Consider the following 20706-nt stretch of genomic DNA (forward strand, 5'->3'; position numbering starts at 1 on the left):
TTTATGACTAAATTGATAACGAATCAAAAGATTTAGGATTAAATTGACACCAATAAAATATTTAGGATTAAATTGACACTAATAAAATATTTAGGATTAAATTGACACAAATGTAAAATATTTACTTTTTTGACACTACATGGTGTGAAAGCATGGCATCATGATGTCCTAGAAGAAAATTATATAAATAGTATTGTTTGATATGACAGCATCAAAAGTCAACTGATCTTAAGATTTGGGACAAAAAATAATTAAATCTTGCCAACAAATGTAATTTTACGGCACTAAGAAGTTTTAGGTACTTGAAAATGATAGATGTCCTCAGGAAATCAAAATATGAAGTAAGCATCGCAAGAAAAAGCATAATCATCAGAGGATGATCCATGCTCAATGCGCGCGGTCCATGCGCTAAAACTAAAAATGTATTTGGACCACCAAATAATACATGTATTACACTCGCAAGATTATCTATCTCATCTAATAGAAGAGCTTAGATCTTTGAAGCATGTTTTTAAGGGAAATTAACGAGTGCCTTGCGAATGATAATCGACAAGATAAGAAGGAAAAGTTGCAGGTAACTTCTTTATTTTAAATTTGTGTTAAGAAACAGATAAAAACGACGTGATGCGCCAACATGGTATCGCTGCATAATTAACGTTTATGTCCCGATCGGCCGAGAATAAAACTTGTGCGTACCCAGAAATTAATAACCACAGAATTGATGTGGCGATTAGTATATGTATGAGAAGTTTGAGAGGTTTACGGGACGGCCGCGGGCCAAGGGATATCAGAGCTGACCTCGACGGCCGTCATAAGGCGTCACCAACGCATGCGGCTTAATTTTTAATTCGCTTGATGAGGTCACGGCGCTAAAATTTTCTCCTCCTTTTACTCAAATATCTTTTTTGTTTCTTTTGCTATCGCTGTTACGTTTGCATTCCGTATCTTACAGTTCGCACGTACATGGACCAATCCTGGTTAGCCCACGTCACCTTTGCCCTAGAAATTAGATGATTGAGTGACGTACTTGATCGTTACCCGATTCCAACTTTGAAAATTGCCGGCCGGGGTTGGTCTATTTCGGAATCAGAAAGACGCTTACGGTCCAAAGCATTTTATTATTATTATTGTTATTATCATGGAAAGCTTTAAATGGTTTGAATTATCGCCAACGCGAGGCTTAGAAAGAAAAGCATAAGTTGGCACCATCACAATCGAAGGGTACCGAGTAAGCAATCGTCATTATTAATTTGGGTGTTGATTGGCCAAAACATAGAGGGGTTGAGCCCGTGGAATACTCTTGAATTGACCCCATTCCTAACCCTACCACGGAAATAGGGTCACCTTATTTTAAAGAAAATATAAAGTTAACGAAAAAACTTAAATTCGTGAATAACCTAACATAATTAATGACGAAATTGAAAATCTCAGGAAACATGGGGATGGATTCTTTAAAAAAGCGCACGTCCTATTCATTCCGCCCATAACAGTTCAATTAGTCTGCATGGAACATAGGGTCAATCGAACAATTTGTGAATTCCGATGCGATGAATTTTGTTAAATGTTGACGAAAAACGGGAGGACTGATCCTTTCTCCTCCGATTTGCCCTTCTCCAACGTTGCAATCGCATCTTAAATCAATTACAGGAAACAAAGCATAAACCTGTCCTCCTGTTCTGTCCCTTGTAAATAAAAGAAGAGCTATTATCGTACTCTTAGCGTCTTAACCGCATTTCTCATGTGTTTTTTTTTTACCCTCTTTCGAAGAGATACACGTTGTGCATTACTCAACACATTCCGGGACGCTTGGCACGCTCTGGAGGTTCACGAGTGAGTAATAAGCTCCGATCGGACCCTTAGCCAACAAGGAAGAGTGGCTCCCCTTCTCCACCACCTTCCCTTTGTCTAGCACGGCGATCATGTCGCACCTTTAATTAGTACTCAACCGATGGGCCACCACTAATGTGGTCCGTCCGACCATTGACTGCTCTAGCGCATTTTGCACCACCTTCTCCGACTGGCTGTCAAGCGCGCTAGTCGCCTCATCGAGCAACAACCGCGTTGGGTTCCGCAGTATGGCTCTCGCTATGGCTACTCTTTGCTTTTGCCCTCCGGAGAGTTGGACTCCTTTCTCCCGGCACCACATGTCATATCCGTCCGTTAATGCCAAAATGAAGTCGTGAGCATTTGCAGCCCGTGCAGCCTCGATGATCTCCGTTTCACTCATCTCATGCGATATTCCGTGGACAATGTTCTCTCTTATTGTGCCGGCGAATAGAGTTGGTTCTTGACTAACCAATGCGATATGCTTCCTTAAGGTCCTCAGGTGGTATGACCTCACATCTCGGCCATCGATTTATACTGTGCCTCTAATTGGATCGTAGAACCTTTCGATCAAGCCAATGGGGGTCAATTTTCCAGATCCACTTTGTCCGACTAATGCAGTTGATTTCCCCGCTTTAATTTTGAATGAGAAGTCCTTTAAGACGATAATATCCGGCCTTTCCGGCTATGCAAAATCTACCCTGCAAAACTCTACATGGCCTGTAATTTTCTTGGTTGGTAACCTTTGAGAGTGGGGGTGAATAGATGTTTAAAATAAATCTTGGCAAATATATGCAGAGTAAAATAAACTTCAAACAAAACAAATGAGTTAGGGAAGAGAATAAGAATACAAGATTTATAGTGGTTTGGCTTAATCCAAGCTTACGTCCATTCTCCCACACTAACGGCCTTCTTGGCTGGATTTTACTATGCAATTAACAAGATGTTACAACTTTGAGTGCAAACACTTAGTAGATCACACTATCTCACTAAGTCACTCTTTTGGTATTTCTCTTACGATCACAAACGTTTAAGCTCACAAGAGACAAGTATATGATTGAAGATCGCTCAGACTTTGGAATTATAAATTCTACGCTCCGTCTCTTACTTGCTCATCGGTCCATAATCTCCTTAAATACTTCTCCACTTCCAAACTACCCGTTGGACAGTATCTTGAGGATCGTCTTCCAATCTACCCATTGGACAGCTCTGTATCTAGAAGATTTGGTAGCCGTTGAGTGACAAAGGTAAAATTCCAAATTGATTTCGATCGCCCATACAAACAAAATTTTGGTTTCCATAAGTAAAGCTTTTTTGTATAGAAAGTTCTTGTCTTCAAGATCCAATCGTCAATCAATTAGATTGAATCAATCAAATCAATTTTGATATGGAATCTAAACCAGATCACTAACCGTTATATGATTGGGCTTGAGTTATGTTCTGTCGAATCTGGATGTAAAGTCTAAGAGCAATAAACTTTACAATCTGAGTCTGAGTGCGATATACTTTGCAATCCGAGTCCGAACATATTTTGCTTCGAACAGATTTAGCTTTAAGGTTTGTACTCAAGTTTAGCTTCAAAGATAGAGTCCCTGTCTTCTAGTTCATCATTCACATTCAATCTGGAATTTGTCGAGTTGACAAACTTCGATGTAGAACAGACTTTGACACTAAAGTCCCAAGGCAATCTTCGACTTTGACACAGAAGTCTGGAAATCTTCAGAATATACTTTGGATATGTGTTACGTTCAGTCTTCTGACTTTGACAATATCCTTTACATGTTCTATCATCTGCATAGTCTATTACTTAACCATTAAACATGTTAGTAGCCTTTAATTTATTTTGTCATCTTCAAACATCATAAGAGATTTCCCTAACAACCTTCGTGCCTTTGGGTTCTATTCTGGTCTGCCGGTTCAATATGGCAAACATGGATGCAACCGTGACTGAGCCCTTGGCCATGTCTGTGGTCATGCTTCCGGCGTCCGCAATCACCATGCCTGTGCTGATCAAGATCATGAACGTCTCGAAGAGTGCTTTTGATGTGATTTGCCCATGAGAAATCAACTTGCCTCCGTACCAGAAATCTAAAGCCCAAGTGCACTTCGTAAAGAATTGCGAGGAGGCTAGTCCGATACCAGCATACCATGACTTCCGGATGCTCTCTCGTTCCTGACCCTGCCGGGCTTTCTCAAGCATTTTGAGGGTGCACGCTTGGGAAGAGAATGAAGTGATGGTTCGGTGGTTGGAGACAGCTTCCCCCGCAAGCCTGCTACTTTCCTCTTGAGCCTCGATGGCCTTCTGAGACATGGTCTTTAGTTGCACTCGCCTCGTGTAGAAGGAGACTATAATAAGGGGTTGCGCAGCTATTACCATGAGGGCGAGTCTCCAGGTGATGATCAGATCCATGGCGAAGGCAACTATTATAGCCGAGCACGTCTGCACGATAAGAGCCATTCGGTCACCCACCAAAGATCTCATCTGCACAGAAGTGTCAAAGCAGCATTTTGAAGATATGGAGGACTAGAATAAGCGAACTGCAGTAAGGAACAGTACTTACCACATTGGCATCATTGGCGAGTCTAGAGCAAGCCGAACCGCTGGAGTTCTCCTCTTGATTGAACCATCCGACTTCGAAAGTCAGGATTTTAGAGAGCATCCTCTCTCGGATCCTCTTAGTCAAATACTCCCCCATGAAAGCGAAATTGTAATGCTGGCTCACATTGACTGCGAGTGAGAACACAGCCAAACCCAGAAACCAGAATGCATAAATCCTTATCTTTGCCTTAATCTCCTCGTGGTCTTTCAAAAAATAAACCGAGATCATTGATCCCATGGCAAAAGAATACACCGGTTGAACTGCGCTGAACAAGATTGCGCTGATGCACCCCAGGATTGCCTGTTTCCACTCTGGCAAGTTCAAAGCTATTAATCTTCGGAATGATGGAATGGGGGTCTTCTGAACATCCGAACCAACCACCGCCATTGACCTTGCTGAGCTGGAGCGACTCACCTTAGATGGGCTATGGCGGCTACTAGTACTATATCCATCCATGCTAAAGATGGAAGATGTGATTTGGTTCTCGGGCTTCTCAACTTGATCTGTCGGCTTCTGTTTCTCTGATTTCTGAAGATTACCAACGAGGCGTAGAGGCCGTCTTCATTCTGGATGAGCTCTTCATGATTGCCAGTCTCTATTACTTGTCCGTTCTGAACAACAGCGATATTATTGGCATGTCGTATAGTAGATAGCCGGTGTGCAATGATGATCGTTGTGCGACCAATGGAAGCTCGATCAAGTGCATCTTGGACTATTTTCTCCCATTCAGAGTCTAATGCACTCGTTGCTTCATCTAGCAGGAGGATCCTGGGTGCTTTAATGATTGCTCGCGACTTCTGCCCTCCTGACAATTGGATCCCTCTTTCCCCCTACCTGCAGAGACAAATGTAAGCTTATATACTTTCACATGGTTAACACACTAGATGCAAGATTATCCCCATTGAAAACCTTTAGTACATCATTGGTATCGAACTCGAGTGGGCAGGCACTTAATACATTGAAAATATATACAATTCGAGGAAAGAGAAGAATCGGACTTGCGTATCGTACCCCTGAGGCAATTGACTGATGAAGTTATGAGCATTGGAAGCCTTGGCAGCTTCGATCACCTCCTTCATGTCGGCATTCTCCTTGCCAAAGATTATATTCTCCTTTATGCTAGTCGCAAAGAGTGTCGGCTCTTGGCTCACTAGTCCCATCTGCGATCTAAGCCATTTAATTTGCATCTTATTAATGGCGAACCCATGGAGGAGTATTTGTCCGCTGAGTGGGTCATAGAACCTCTGCAGGAGCGATATCACTCTGGATTTTCCGGAGCCACTGCCACCAACCAAAGCTAGACTCTTTCCTGACAGGATCATGACAGAGAAGTCTCTGAAGATGATGTTTTCAGGTCTCGATGGATATGCAAACTCGATGTGTCTAAATTCGATGTTTCCTTCCAAATTTGGCATGGTCTGCCCCTCCATGTTCTCTGGATCAATTGGCGGCACTCTCTTTATCACCTCCTCTATGCGCTCACCTGCTGAACATGCTTCCGAGAAGTACTTGAGGTTGGATAAAGCAGTACCGAATGCCCTAAAATCATTTAAGATGAGACCAAACAAGTAAGGTCAGTTGCTTCTAGAACAAGGCAATTTTCTGAATATTAAAGCAGCTTCGGCACAGGACTACTTTTCAGGTTTCCTGAATGTATCATCAGCAAGAATGCAAGTTGACAACAAACTTTAAAAGAAAGCTGGACGCTACTTACAGTCCACCAAAAGTAATGGCCGTGCCAACAACATCAACCGTTCTGCCTTTATAATGATGGTATATGACCATCCTACTACCATAATATGCCATGAAAGATCAAATAGCGAACGCAATGCTGTTGTTTCCAATCGCCAAGCCTTTGGCCGAGCCTTGCCTCAGCCCCAACTTCACGGAGCCTTCAAGAGCTTTAGAAAACTTCAGAAAGCGTTTTGCTCTAACCGACGAAGGCACATTCTGTTCTGATGGAAGAAACTGCCTGTTCTGCGATCATACCCGCCTTGTTATACTCTTCCCTAATCTTTCTGGCAATTATTATAAGAGTCCTACCATATATCATGCCCCGAATGATGAGAAACGCAATAAAGGGGAACCCAACTGTTGCCAGTCTCCACAACTTTATAAATGCCGCTATGTAGCTCCCGACAAATAGTGATGCGTTGACAAGAAAATTAGGGACCTATAGTTTCAATTTAGTTAGAGTTAGCTAACACGCTGTTGGAAATGGTGATCCATTTTCTAGAATTTTCTAGAGTTACTAAACTTCTAGAATTCCATAGATGAATTTTCTAGAAGAAAGAAGAAAACATTTTCTAGAAAAAAAGAAAAGTCCAGCATGTAAGAGAAGCCTAGAGAAGTCTAGCATTCAAGAGAAGACTAGAATCTTCTAAGGGGGTGACTCACACCTATAAATAGGCTTGTAATTCATTCATTTGTGTGTGTGAGGTTTAGACCTCCACGTGTGGAGGAGTAGAGTTAAGATGTTTCTATGTCATGAAGTACTCCTCCATTATATAAAAATATCCTGTACTATCCATTTTCATCAACTAGATAAATTATATCCCATGTTTTTTGTCATTCAGTTATCCTATCTCATCCATTGTCCATCATCTACAAAATATACCATACACTTGCACACATCACTAATAAAAAACTATCATCCGTAACTAAAACCATGCTTCCGCGCATATTTAAATTCTAACACACACCACGAATCGGAAATCATAAATGAAACATGAAATAACCGAGAAATTAAGATTCTGAATTGGGGACCTTCTCGCTTAGGACGTCTTGAATCACGAGACTATTGCTGGATACACTGGTGATGATATCGGACGTGCTCATCACATGCATATCGAAGTAGGTCACGTCTTGCCTGAGCACAGCTCTCAAGTATCTGGCTCTCATTCTCGCCGCTTGCCCCTCACCAGTCCTGGTCCAACAGTACCCTTCTGAATATCATCATCATCACCAGCACGGTCAGAAAATAATGGGCAAGTCCCACAAGCATCTCGAACTTAGAACAGTCACAACTCACAAGATTGTACAACTCTTGACAAGATAAATACAAGCAAAACCCAAAGGGAACAAGAGAAATGGCGTGACCCACCTAGAAAACAAGCAAACAACAATTCCACAGGCGATGTACAAGAGAACCAATGGATTCTGCAGAAACACAACCCAGAGCGAGGGTTACGAGCTCAGAGAGAGATGGTTTTGCGTACCTTGTTCATGCCGTGACGAAACGTAGCACGATCCATAGAAGTTGCAGAGCCAATGTCGTTCATGAGCTGACTAGCGACGTAGAGTATGAGGGAAGTGGAGAAGCCATCGGCGACGGCTCCAAAGAAGCCGAGTCCCATCAAGCACTTGTCCACCCCATCGGCGTGCATGAATATGGAGCCCATCGACGACCACTTCTTCATCTTCTTCTCCTCCGCCAATTGGTCTGTCTCTCATTTCCCATTTCTGTTTTCCCAAGTCTCCTTTCGGGAACAGCGAATGTAAATATTTCTCAAACTCTTACATCCGTTGATTCAAATGTTGCCTTTGCTTGTCACTTCCTCCTGGAATGACAATGAAGGATGAGATCGGACCCGAAGCTAAGGGGGCTGGTGGTGTCTCCTCTTGGCCAAGTGCAACCATTATTTATATAGCCTGCTTGTGGAGATGGAAGATTGATTAAACTGTATCGGTTGACATCCTGGCTGCTTCAAAAGTCAACTTGCCGACAAATGTCATTTTACGGCACTAAGTAGTTTTAGGTGCTTGAAAAATATTAAAGGAGAAGTACTCAGGAAATGGGGATAAGAAGAAAGCACTGCAAGAACAAGCATAATCCTCTGATGATGATCCACTGGTCAATGCGCGCAGTCCATGCACTAGAACTTAAAATGTATTTGGACCATGAAATTATACATGTTTACACACGCAGGATTATCTATCTCATCTAATAGAAGAATTTGGATCTTCAAAACATGATTTTAAGGGAAATTAAGATGCGCCCTACGAACGATAATTGACAAGATTAGTAGGAAAAATCATGAGTAATTTATTTTCAATTTATCTTAAGAAACAGATAAACGAGAGGTGATGCGCCGACATGGTATCACCGGTTAATTACTACTTATGTCCTGATCAGGCGATGAAAAAAGTTACACGTACCCAGAAAATGAAAACCACAGAATTGATGTAAGAGAATAGTAAATCGTGGTATGAGAAGTTTGCAAGGTACGCGGGGGCAGAAGCAGGACGATATAAGAGTTTGACTGTTTTTTGGTTGGTATATGAGTTGACTTCAATGAGGGAGATTAGCCGTCACCAGTGACGCTTAATCGAGTTGGGACACTGGAGTGTCATAACAGCACGGAGGGACACTTAAGTGCCATAACTTTAAAATGGTACACTTAAGTGCCAATATCGGAGTAAAATTGAACACTTAAGTGCCACTCCGGCGAAAATCCGGCCAAATGGTTGACGTGGCAATTTTCCGGCAAGTTTGGTCCAAAACGGCGTTGTTTTGCACGACGTGGCGGAAAAAAAATACAAAACGACGCCATTTCGCGTCACGATGTGTAAATAATAACATAAAAATTAATTAAATTAAATTTAAACTTAATTTTATTTAAAATATTCCAAAAATTAAAAAATTAAGAACATTTTATAAAAAGGGGGGGAGATCGAACGGGCGGCCGAGGGCTGAGCCCTCCCCGTCGTCGCCGGAAGGGCCGGTAATGGAGGGGAGGTTCGGCCGGGTCGCCCCGGCCCCGTCGTCGGTCGGGCCGGGGGCCAGCGACCCGGCCGACCGGGCGGCGAGGGCCCGCCGGCGACCCTCCCCCTCCGTCGCCGGCCCTTTCCAACGACGGCGGGGAGGCGGCGACGGCGAGGGCTCGGCCCTCGGTACCGCCTTCGATCTCCCCCTTTCGAATATTTTTTAATTTTCTTAATTTTTAAAATTTTTCTTAATTTTTTTGAATATTTTAAAGAAAATTAAGTTTAAATTTAATTTAATTAGTTTTTATATTATTATTTACACGTCGGACGTGAAACGACGTCGTTTTTTGCATTTTCTCCGCCACGTCGAGAGGGCAAAACGACGATGTTTTGGACCAAACTCGCCGGAAAGTTGCCACGTTAGCCATTTGGCCGGATTTTCGCCGGAGTGGCACTTAAGGCTCCGCATGACAACCTTCCCCGGCCCAAGAATTTCTATTCTTCTCTTCCCCAGAACAAAAAAAGAATAGAAACCCGTTTGATAACGGCAAGTTAATTTTTGTTCCCTTTAGGAACAAAATGTTAGCCCTAGGAATGGTTTTGGAATAGAAACGAGAAGTAAAAAAGTTACTTCTCGTTCCGGCCAAGAATTCCCAGAACAAAAATAAGAAACAAATTGGGCAACCCTAATTTCACTTTCGCGATCTTCCCTTTTCACCTCTCCCTTCGTCCGCTCACCTCTCTCCGATCTCATCTCCAGTCGCTTCTCTCCGGTCTCGTCGCCGCCGGTCTCGTCACCGCCGGTCCTGTCGTCGCTGGTCCTGCTCGTCGCCTCCGCCTCGCCTCTCTCCGGTCTCGTTGCCGCCCGGTCTCGTCACCGTCGGTCTGTTGTCGCCGGTCCCCGCTCGTCGCCTCCGCCCTCGCCCTCTCCGGTCTCGTCGCCGCCGGTCTCGTCACCGTCGGTCCATCCTCCCAGCGCCACAACCAGACCCTTCTCTCTCCTCGCTCCGCTCCCCGAAGACCCACTTCGCGTTTTGCCCGATAAGGCTGCCTCCGCCGTCGCCTCGTGCCGCTCGCGGTCGGTCCGTGCGGTGGTTTGGCTCGCCGGGCCGTTCGAGGAGGAGCTTCCGCGGTGCGGTGGCGGTCGCCGCGCCGGGTCGGTCCGGAAGTCGGAGGAGGAGTGGCAAGCGGTCTGTCGCTCCGTGCGGTGGTTTCGGCTCGCCGGGCCATTCGAGGAGGAGCTTACTGCGGTTATGTGCTAGTGAGTGTTATTGGTTCTCTTCTCATGATCGGAAGGTTGTTTATGATCGAGATACTTGATACTAACGCTCGGGCAGCAAAATCCGCACAAGATAGCAGTTTCGAGACAAGGTCATGAAAGCCAACAACTTCTTTCCTTCCCCTTCTTTTTCGTTCCCCCCAATATATTGTAGGTGTTCGCTGATATATCTCATCAGATTTTTAATCTATTATGTTCCATGAAGGCAGAAGTACTAGGTCTTGATCCTAGAGAAGTTGATGTTCCAGTTGTTCGGGGTCACGCGGCGGTGACAATGTTACCTTTTTTATCTCAGGTTTGTGTTGTATTCTTCCTAATAAGAACTTCTTATATGTTCAACAGCGAGCCTATTAGAAATTGCACTTTCTGTAGAATGCTAAATGTCAGTTGGCATTTTCAAAATCTGTAGACGTCAATTTTGGCAGTGTTGACATTATATCACATTCCGTTAGTCTCTTCAGTTTTGGGTTTCAGTCGTATAATAGTGCTTTAGCTATTCTAGTGATGTTCATTTTGCTTAGGGCTTGTGACAAGCTCCGGAATACCAAGGCTCCCTGAGGAGTACATTGTTACCAGCAAGCATTTTTGTTTCCCGGACACTCGACTGCATGCTTAATCATGTTAGAGTCTGTAAATTCTTTAAATTCACGAGCCATTTCGAAGATGTGCTCTGCTGAGAAGTTTCTTTATGAGAAGGATGAGATTTTCGCAAGAATCACTTCTTAGGTCCATGTAGGCATATCTCTACATTCGATTTACCAAAGCTGCCTTGGCAACCTATCCACTACCACTACACAAGAAAAGTGTTGATAAAGATCTTTGTCAGAATAAATGGGACACCTCACGTGTGAAAATATGCACAAGGTGCTGATTGCTTTGTCTTGGGCTATAGGTAGAAGCAAGCAGTTATGGAGAATATCTTAGTTTCTGATTATTTTGTCTGGTCCTTATAAAGGAAAACAATGGAAATTATCAGAAAGTATGTAAAACAGAGCAGCATGCATCTGTTGTTGTTACGGCTAGGAGGATTACTTGAATTTTGATGATAAGTGGAGAAGTTTCGTGCGGTGACAGAATTGTTGAATATATCAAGTTCTCCTGAAGTGAATTTTGAGGTCAACTCAAAACTGGATTTTTTGCATCTATTTCCACAATGAAATGATGACATCACGTCTTAGTCTTCATTTGTCTGCTTCCTTTGTTATGTCATGAAGCCGACTGAATCGTGTACTCTGTGTTTTATGACTTTAGGCTAAAAGCTGGAGCTGGCTTGGCAACTCTCTCAATGGCGAGTCCTTCTTCGGCCTTTTGAGTTGTGATCCGATCTCTTTCATGAACTGGAAAGTTGATGGCTCTTTTATATGTGGACTCATTTCACATGGTCACATAATGTGAAAATGAAATATGCGAGCACATGCTACTATGAAGTTCGCCGATGCGTGCCTGCGTAGGTTGAGGGGCTACTTTGGCATTGTTCAGTGTTTATTTGTTGCTTCTCAGGTTTGGTGCCTTAAATAAAACTTGTCAAGATCCGATCCTCTTACTTCTCTTGAATTCAAAGTAAAATGACCAATGATTTTCTCTATTGTTGTCCCTTTTTTAGGTTCTGTTGGGTGCTAAGGATTTGTTACTGCATGAGTGCTGACATTTTGGTTACTTACGAAGTCTTATACTTTTCACTTTTCATCAAAACACAGGTGAAGGGGTGAATCTGCCACCTGCAGTGCCATCGCCTCCGATCGCCTCTCTCCAATCCTACCGCCTGCAATCCCGTCGCCTCTGGTCAAGTTTCTCCGGCTCGCATCGCCTCTGGTTGCATTGCCTCGTGGTCGTCTTGCCCTAAATCAGGTTTGTTACTTTGATTCTTTCTCATTGTACCTGTTCTAGTGGTGATTCTCAATTTTTCTGAAGTTGAATGTGTCGCCTCTGTCGCGTTGCCTCTGTTTGTGCTCGCTTCTCTCACGTTGCTTCCCCCGTGCTTGTGTCGCCCTTGATCAATGGAGGTAGAGTGGATACCTAGACCTAATGGTTCGAGATATGCATGTAAAATGAAGGAAAGCTTCATTTCTTGGATGTAGCTAAGCATGTTGCGCCTTATGCACATATATTTACTGAATTTTATGGTTGATTTAGATTGAATAAGGCCTATGCGATCTGTCTCTCTCTCTTTCGATATGACGCTCGCTCTTTCTCTATTTTCTCCTATCAATTGCATACCTGAAACTCTGCTGTAATTTGTCAATGTTGCTGAAGTATTGATTACTAGAACAACATGTTCAGTTTATTATTTTTATATGCCTGATTCTAGTTGTCATTGATGCTTGTGTGAAGCTTTGGGTATGTACTTCATCAAACTTTTTGTGGCAATTTTTTGATCAAACTCTGAGTTTGATTTGTATTACTCCAAATTTCGTATCTTTGTGATGGACTTACTGTTTTGGCTGAAACGAAGTGCTAGATGAATTTTTTGACCTCGAGCCCTTCTAGACATAAAAAATACACTTCTAGAGCTTCGATTTGATATGTTGTACGCCCATAATGGATGTCGTTTGCTTGCTGAAAAACACATTTGAAATCTGTCAATTCTGCAGTAGTTTCAGCTTGATTTGTGTTTACTAATCTTGCTGGTTCTTTGTTTTGAGGAGCAAATTGTCTTGAAAAAATATACAATAATGGAATGAAACATTTGAGAATTTAAACATTGCACTGAATAGCTACCCAATGTTTATGCACTGAATAGCTATCCAATGTTTAGAGTTATAAAGACATTTTGATGCTTGTGTCTTTCTTTAGTCTAAAAGATGGTGATGAGAAAAGACAGCAGCATGTTGCACTTTCTTTTTAATTGTCTTGAACTCATATGATGTTCAACTAGTGAAGGTTACATGGCATCCCAAAAAGAGGCATTCATCGCAAAGTGGACTGAGCCTTTAACGAACTTGTTCGTCAGTTTGTTGGTAGAAGAGGTCAAAAAGGAAATCGCACCTCTTCTACTTTCAACAAAGTAGGTGGAATAACATACGGATAGAATTCAACAAATGAGCAGAACTTCAATATACTGCAGTACAGTTGAAGAATAAGGTGAACAAATTGAAAAACAGTATGCTAGTTTCAAGAAGCTTCTTTCACAATCCGGATTTGGCTGGGACAATGTGAACAAAAAAGTTGTTGTTGATGATCCGAGCATATGGGAATCTCATATCAAGGTATGATTTAACCTTTGACCATTTTCATAGCACTATATATGTACATCAAATATGTTTAATTGTATTGCTGATATATGTCATCATTGTGAAAATTGCAGGATAATATTGAGTGGGTGAAATTCAAGAAGGATGGGTTTCCTCAATATCCTGACTTGTGTATTGTATTTGGCGATACATATGCTATTGGGAACTATGCATCAGGAAATGTCGAAGATATGGTGATGTCGGATGAACTTAATATTGGTGGTGATGATGCGACAATGGACCGAGAGGACTTTGGTGCACAGCATGTTAATGAGGAAGATGTTATGTCGACAAAACTCCTACTCCAGTTCATGACAAACATAGGATGGATAAAACTCCAAATACTAAGAGGAGAAAGAAGAGTCAATCATTTACTGTTGCTAGCACCTGCAAAGCCTTGCAAGAGATGATCCAAAGTAGGGTTAATCAATCTGTGAGTGGTTCTGTCAACTCACAAGTGACATCACCACCTACGAGACCCATTCTCCATATCTGTGGTGATTGATACCCTACTTGCCATGCCTATGTTGGACCCCGATCTCTATAGCAAAGCGGTGGAGCGAGCCTGCGATAATGCCACGTGGAGGGAGACTTTTATCAAAACCCCAACTGAATTGAGATATAGACTTCTCCAACATCTTTAGTGGATGTTAGAAATGTGTCGTGGATTGCTTGGAGTTTTATCAGACTGTTTTTTATGTTTTTGGTTGTTATTTTGTTGCGACTTTTGCATCTATGTTGTGGTTTGGATATGATGGATTATGCTGAATTTTTATATTTGGTTTGACCTTTCACTCTATTACTTACGTTATTGGTTTCCATTATTTTTTATTTTTATTTTTACATATAGCTATATTGATTTTCTTATATTTGTGTAATGGCATAGGTACTATGGAAGATGAATCAAATAGTGTGTCTAATGAAGAGGTCGCAGCAGTTGAATGGTATTTGGATGACTTTGATATTGACATAATAATAGCATGGTTAACTCTTGCTAATTTGGACATGTCTTTGCATACGAAAGAGCCTATTAGGGATAGTAAATTATCAGGAGCCGAATGGGTAAGGAAATTGTTTATGGACATTCCGATAGGATATATGAAGCATTCAGGTTAGAGAGACATGTTTTTCTTAACCTATGTGATCTAATGAAGGCAAGAGGCTGGCTGAAAGATACTCGATATGTAAAGGTTGATGAACAAGTTGGGATTTTTATATATGGTTGGTCACAAAAACACAAATAGAGATTTATGTGAGATTTCAACGTTCGGGACAAACAATCAGTAAGTTCTTCACTCTGGTATTAAAAACGTTTCTCAAATTATCAAAAGAGATTATCAGACTGCCTTCTTTTGATATTGTTCCAGAGGAGATTCTTATCGATCCTAACCATGCACGTTACTTTAAGGTATGATTTTAATATCAATTTTACATTATTAAAATATATATAGTTGATAATATTGTCTAACGCTATAAATTCACAAAATCACAGGGCTGCATTGGTGCTATTGATGGCACCCACATTGATGCATCCATCCTATATCAAAACAAATCCCATTTAGAGGCAGGGAAAGGGACTACCACTCAAAATGTGATGTGTGCTTGTTCATTTGATATGAAATTTACTTTCGTATATGCTGGGTGGGAAGGATCTGCCAATGATTGTCGGGTTCTCTCGGCAGCACTTGAGACTCCTCGATTGCAATTTCCTCGACCACCACCAGGTATTTGTTTTCTCTATATTAAGTGATTTTTTTTTATGATTGTATAGCTATTGCATATCATAACAAATTTATGTATATATTTTTGTAGGAAAATACTATGTTGTAGATTCTGGTTATGCATCACTTCCAGGATTTTTAACTCCATTTAAAGGTGAACGGTATCATTTGAATGAGTATAGGGGTAGAACGAGAAGGCCAGAACAGCAAAAGAATTGTTCAATCATAAGCATTCTTCATTGAGAAATGTTATCGAGAGGTCATTTGGAGTATTAAAAATCGCTTCTCCATTTTGACACATGCCTCCATTTTCAATTCGAAAGCAAGCATATATTGTAATTGCATGTTGTGCTCTTCATAATTATATTCGCGACCAAGACAAGATGGACAGGAACTTTGCCCTTTATGGAGATCCGGATTATCCACTTGGATCTACAGAAGACGAGGTTGTAGATGATGCATCACGTGATGAGGCGGCTGAGATGAACATGATCAGGAAAGATATTGCAAATATGATGGCAAGGGATCACAATATGCAAGAAATTCCATGACTTTTTATTTCTGACTTTTGTGACGTGTTTTTTGTTTTTTTGGTGAAAACTTTTGCGATGTGTTTGTAAACTATTATGAATACATTTCTATTAATAGTATTAAGGTCATCCAATTCTATCTCCATGAGCATAAATGCCATTGAATGTATCATAAATATGGACAAATAGAAGAGAAGCAAATGGTAAGCTATTGTATAGTTGACACTTCAAGACGTACAAACCACCATCCGAAGTTTGTATGCTAGTCAAGAAAGAAAAAAAGCAAAGAGGAGAAGAAAAACACATCTCTTTATCAAAATTAGCCAAAACCTTATAACGACAGCAAGGTAATTCGGAAGAAGCAAGGTAAAAATTAACATCAAAATGGAATGCATCGACAGTTCAAAATGCAAGAGACCGAGGTCTTTACTAAGTGTTTTAGGAGTATACTATGAACTAAATGCATAATGACAATAAAGCCACGTCATGCATGCACCATTCCAACAGTTGAAAATTTCCAACTCCAACCCGACATCTATGTCAAGATTAGAAGAGACTAAAATCCTAACCACGAATGCACTAGTATTACAATTTTTTTTTTTAAAGAGTAAAAACTTAGTCCCAAGGAAATGAGCATAAATTAATTTGGCCGACAATATTACGTGTGCTTTTTCGCAATATTTGCTAAAATTCGCAAAAGAAAATATATTATTGAGAATTATAGTTCAAAACATCGTTTTGTGAATACCGATTCCAACAAAGCGCTACATAAATTCAATACGCTATAAAACATATGTAAAGATCCTCACACATAGATATAAAATAATAGCTCACGTTCCATTACAATACCACTTATGTTACAAGCATATTCAACTACAATGCTTACACTTAATCAAATGTATTATTAATCTAATAATATTTTGATCTTGCCAATTTTTATGTAATACCTAATTTATGCATTTTTCTTATTTTTAATTTTTTTTAAAATAAAATTTGGAATAGAAATTTTGTGCAGTTACCAAACGTGTTTATGTTCTTTTTCTATTCCAGAAATAGAAATTTGTGCAGTTATCAAACGGGTTTCTGTTATTTTTTTGTTCCAGAAATAGAAATTTTGTACAGTTATCAAACGAGTTTTTTTGCTCAGAAATTGTTCCCCAGAATAGAAATAGAAAAGAACTATTTCTGAAAAAAAATTGTTCCCCAGCCAAGAAATGTTGCCATGCGGACCCTAAGTGTCCCATTTAACTTCAAAACTGGCACTCAAGTGTACTATTTTAAAGTTATGGCACTTAAATGTCCCCCTGGTGCCAAGTTATGGCACTTGGGCTGTTCTTCTGCTTAATTTTTAATTCGCTTGATGAGGCATGGATCATGCTCCAAAATATTATCCTCCTTTTACCAATTTTTTTTTGGAAATTTTTTTAGAAAGGGACTGAAATGAAACCCTTTTTTCAAAAAATGATCTAAAGTGGACTTTATCTTGTAAAATGACTAACTTAGTTTCAAATAAGGGTCTCAACTTGAAAGCTAGCCAAATCTTAGGGAAAATTCTAAATGAAGTCACGAAGTGGACTTTTTTTCTTAAATAAGGGCATAAGATGGATCTTGTGTCAAGTAAAGCTTGAAGTGGCCATATTAGTTTTAAATAAGGGTTTAAAGTGATTATATTATCTCAAATAAGGGCCTAACCTCGCCGGTCAAAACTTATTTTCATCAAAAGACCATTTTATTTTAAATTATTTTTCTTTTTTCCTTCTCTCTCTCTCTCAAGCCCTCGTCGGCCGCTAGCGAGGCGACCCTCACCCAGATTTGGCTAGGGCCGGCCTTGCTTATAGCTTTCGAGGGCGATCTCCTAGGGTGAGGGTCGCTTCGCCAAGGTAAGGCTATCCCTCATTGATCGTTGGCGAGGGCTAGCCTCGCCTATGGCTAATGAGGGTGGCCTCACCTAGGGCAAGGCCATCCCTAGCATATGACCAGCAAGGGCAACCCTTGCCTTGCCCTCTCTGGGGATAGCCGGTGGCTAGGACCGGCCACTGGTGAAGAAGAAGAGAAAACCAAAAAAAAAAAAAAAAAAAGAAACAAAAGGAAAAAAGAAAGAACAAAAAAGAAAAAAAAATTTTAATAAAAGGTTAAGGACGAAAGTATCCTTCACCAATTGGAAAGTTAAGCCATTATTTGAAAAGTAATATAGGCACTTTAGGTCTTCATTTGAAATAAATTCTACTTCACTTCCTTATTTGAGAAAATAATAACACTTCAGGCTCTTATTTAGAACAATGTCTTATTTGGAATTATCTCCAAATCTTATTTGCAGCTAGGAGTGTTTGTCTAAGGACATCTTTCTTTTTCCTTTTTGTTTTTTTTCTTTCTTTCTTTCTTCTCACGTCTATTTCTTCACTTGCATCACCTCCTTTTTTTACAACTGCATCGGACTCCTTACTAGCGATCTTGCGGAGGTGCAGAACAATTTGAACAATTTAGGAAAAGAAGAAAATGAAAAGATATTCAAGAAGTTATGTAGTTTTGCAAAACTGCAAATTTGTGCTTCAGTTTTGTAGCCTCTACATCAGCAAACTTTAAAGTGCGCTCTTTGAATTTTGCAATTTGGCATACTCGCGTAGGCACTCATCAATTTTGATAGAAGTCAAATTGAAGTTATTTGCCACTAGTCGCCTTATCTGACGATGGATTCTTTAGGACTGAAAGAAAGTTGAGTGAAGAAAGGATAGTGGAAAGTGTATTGTGTATTCCTTTTTCACTAGTTAATGATGTACACTCATAATCCTATTTATAATACTTAGGACACAAGTAACTAAGGAAAAAGTATACAAAATAAAAGAAAATGATTTTCTAATACATAATATTCTATTTTTCCATCAATAGATTAATTAGCATCAAATAGAATCTGCATGAGTATCAATTTAGAGCTACAAGATCAATTAGAATAGGACAACGTTATCTTCAACACTCCCCCTCAAGCTGGCAGTTTATATTCATCAAGGATGCCTAGCTTGCTTAAAAGATACGCATGTTGCCTTTGATATAAGGGCTTAGTGAAGATATCCACGGGTTGCTCTGTTGTTCTTATTCCTGTTGTTTTGATTATTCACATTCTGAATCTCGTTTCTAATGAAATGACACTCAACCTCTATATGTTTTGTCCTCCCATGAAAACCGGATTCACCGCAAGTTTAAGTGCATCATCATTATCACATAATATGATTGTTGGTGCTTTTATCCATACCCTGAGATCTTAGAGTAATCCTCTTATCCAGACTATCTCACAATTGGTTTTCGCCATTGCTTGATATTCCACTTCAATGGATGATAATGAAATGGTCGACTATTTCTTTGTTTTCTAAGTGAGTAATGAGTGACCTAATTTGATGCAGAATCCTATGACAGATTTTCTACTCATGGGACACGTAGCATAGTCTGTATCACTATATGTTGTCATCTTCATGTTGTTATCGTGACACAATAATTTTCCTAAGCCTGGACATCCTTTTAGCTATTTCACGACCTTCAGTGCAACATTCATGTGAGACTACTTTGGGTTATGCATGAACTGGCTAAGAATCTGCACTGCATAACATATGTCTGGTCTGGTCATGGTCAAGTATATGAATTTCTTGACAAGTCTCTGATAAATAAAGAGATCTCGAAGTAATGGATCCTTGTTCAAGGGTGATAATCCCCCGTCATACTCGGTTGTCGTCAACTTGATATTCTATTCAATTGGGATAACGGCTGCTTTGGATCTTGATAGTCCGGCTTTTGATATGATCTCTAAGACAAATTTGCGTTGGCTAAGACAAATTCCCTTATTTGATCGTGCAATCTCTATCCCGAGGAAGTGTTTGGGAGGTCCTAAATCTTTAATGTGGAAGGTAGAATGTAAATACCCCTTAAACTTCTTAATGACATTTTCATCATTCCCCATTGTCACGACCCGAACCCCAAACGCGCGCACATCCCACGGCGGTCAACTTAAAAATGTGATGTCTTAGGATGCGTCACTGGCCTATTTTTTTAATTTCAATTAAGCACATGTGGAAGCCAATTAAATACACCACCCAGTCAATCATCAGAAACATGGATAGTACAAACACACCACAAAAGTTGCCGAAAACAACTTATTCAATTGACCACTATTGTCCCTAGGGAGTTAAATGATTTACCAACCCTTATGCTGTCAACTTCTAACCGACCCTCTCAAAAATCGTCAGGGATCAGGGCCATCCTAAACTTTGCTAACGGTAGGGCCAACCAAAAGGTGTCGCATCTCGCGTCTACCATATCTGCACTCAGTAGATCTCCACGCTACGGCCCTGAAAAAGGTTAGTCCATGACAGAGTGAGATAAAATCTCAACGAGTCAATCGCCTAAACCCCGATTAGGAGGTAAATTCACCTCAAAGGCGATCCTAAATATGCACCATATAGAACTCACCTTGCCTTGGCGCGTACCTGCACGTTAGCTCATCACATACGCTATTATCAATGTAGCAAGCGTAGTTTAATAACCGGAGCACATCATTTCAATCACAACTAATCACATGGGTCTTGATTATAAGGTAAAACCGTTATGACACGTCTCATACCGAGTTACACAATTTTGCCCCATAATCAGGCGCAAGTGTCACAACCACTCAGGCGTATTCCAATTATTACGACCCATCGGCCACGGCCAACTTGACAGTCGGTGGTCATCCGGCATAACCGGGCGTCATCTGCTCCGTCGGGCAAGGCATCATCTCGCGTATACATATGCATCAAGACGACATTCCACACATGAGCATCGTCCCGTGTA

At 40.8% G+C, this 20706-nt stretch overlaps 1 pseudogene; it reads right to left on the minus strand.

Annotated features, from left to right (window-relative positions):
• Positions 1-1783: 1783 nt before the first annotated feature.
• Positions 1784-7843, minus strand: LOC104420661 (annotated as a pseudogene).
• Between the last annotated feature and the right edge of the window lie 12863 nt (positions 7844-20706).

This window comes from Eucalyptus grandis, chromosome 9 (assembly GCF_016545825.1).
Source record: "Eucalyptus grandis isolate ANBG69807.140 chromosome 9, ASM1654582v1, whole genome shotgun sequence".
Lineage (NCBI taxonomy): Eukaryota > Viridiplantae > Streptophyta > Magnoliopsida > Myrtales > Myrtaceae > Eucalyptus > Eucalyptus grandis.